Raw genomic sequence first — 1,923 nt, 5'->3', positions numbered from 1 at the left:
TCCCGTCGAGTACATGCCCACAGGTGAGACCACAAATGCAACAGCCACTATCAGACGCTTCAGCGATTTCGCCGCTGTATGCTAGCCGATGGAGTCGTCCCCCTTCACCATAATACACGTCCGCTTGCAGCGAGAGTGACGCAGGACTTGCTTAAGCGGTGTCAGTGGGAAATGTCTCAACATCCGCCATGGGTCCAGACTTAGCACCAAGTTATTATCGCTTTTCCCCAAATCGAAAGATTTTTTGAGTGGTCAACACTATGAAAGTGACGAAGAACTTAAATAACCGAAACTTCCTGGCAGATTAAAACTGTGTGCCCGACCGAGACTCGAACTCGGGACCTTTGCCTTTCGGGGGCAAGTGCTCTACCAACTGAGCTACCGAAGCACGACTCACGCCCGGTACTCACAGCTTTACTTCTGCCAGTACCTCGTCTCCTACCTTCCAAACTTTACAGAAGCTCTCCAGCGAACCTTGCAGAACTAGCACTCCTGAAAGAAAGGATATTGCGGAGACATGGCTTCGCCACAGCCTGGGGGATGTTTCCGGAATGAGATTTTCACTCTGCAGCGGAGTGTGCGCTGATATGAAACTTCCTGGCAGATTAAAACTGTGTGCCCGACTGAGACTCGAACTCGGGACCTTTGCCTTTCGCGGGCAAGTGCTCTACCAATTGAGCTACCGAAGCACAGGCTATTAGAGCAAAGGGAAATCAATCCAGAATTGTTGAGCCGTGTTATCACTGGTGATTAAAGCTGATTTTTTCAGTACGATCCAGAGACAAAACGCCAGAGTTCGCAATGATGCTCAAAGGGATCACCCAGACCAAATGGTTCAAATGGCTTTGAGCACTATGGGATTTAACATCTGAGATCATCAGTCCCCTAGAACTTAGAACTACTTAAACCTAACTAACCTAAGAACATCACACACATCCATGTCCGAGGCAGGATTCGAACCTGCTACCGTAGCAGTAGCGAGGTTCCAGACTGAAGCACCTAGAACCGCTCAGTCACCGCGGCCGCCTCACCTAGACCAAAAAAAGCTCGCATGTCAAAGTCAAAAGTGAAACGCATGCTTGTGTGCTTATTTGATTCCAAGGGAATTTTTCATAAAGAGTGGATGCCTCCTGGACAAACAGTTAACCAATACTACTACAAAGTATTTTAGAAACACTTCGTAACAGAGTTCTTTGTGTCTGTGCCATCATTGCTGATAATTGGATTCTGCATCACGATAATGCGCCATCCCATACTGCTCTGTCAGTACAGCAATTTTTAACCTCAGTACAAATTTTAGAACTACCACAGTTATCTTATTCACCAGATATCGCTCCGTGCGACTTTTTTTTAATTCCAAGAGTCAAAACGTTGGTCAAGGTACACCATTTTCAAACAATACAAGATGTCCAAAAAGCTGCGACGAGTGTCTTGGAGAATATTACAGAAGGTGAGTTCCAGAAATGTTACCATCAATGGCAGAAGCGCTGGAAAAAGTGTGTGCAATCCGAAGCGAGACAACACTTTTTTTCAAATCAGTATCATTACTTTATGGTCGCACCTCGTGTCAAGTTAAAATTTCTGTAGAAGAAAGGTTCTTTACTTTTCGCATGTCCCTCGTTCTGCCTTTCAATAAGTCTGTCATTTCTGTTCGTCTCATTCCGTATTTCTTTCCGTTACCTTGTGCACTATATTGCAGCAGTTCTATGTGTGGTCCAAGCTTCACCAAGCTATGTTAGTTGTCAGGACATATCACGCGAAAGTAATTTAAGTCCTTACGTTTTGCCTACTATTGTCTAAATTTGTGTGTTCCCTTGTTTCTCCAAATCATTTGAGTTCAAACGAGGAGTTCTGAGGAGTATAGCTCATGTCTTTTCCCAGGGTAGTGTAACTCAGGTAACAAGTACACTACTGGCCATTAAA

At 44.9% G+C, this 1,923-nt stretch overlaps 1 non-coding gene across 1 annotated transcript; it reads right to left on the bottom strand.

The window, feature by feature from the left end:
* Positions 1-314: 314 nt before the first annotated feature.
* On the bottom strand, positions 315-389 carry Trnas-cga (transfer RNA serine (anticodon CGA)). Its single transcript has one exon. It is a non-coding gene; the product is annotated as a tRNA-Ser (tRNA).
* Between the last annotated feature and the right edge of the window lie 1,534 nt (positions 390-1,923).

This window comes from Schistocerca serialis, chromosome 6 (assembly GCF_023864345.2).
Source record: "Schistocerca serialis cubense isolate TAMUIC-IGC-003099 chromosome 6, iqSchSeri2.2, whole genome shotgun sequence".
Taxonomy (NCBI): domain Eukaryota; kingdom Metazoa; phylum Arthropoda; class Insecta; order Orthoptera; family Acrididae; genus Schistocerca; species Schistocerca serialis.
The sequence above is the reverse complement of the archived record's forward strand: the minus strand, read 5'-3'. Positions and strand labels throughout refer to the sequence as shown.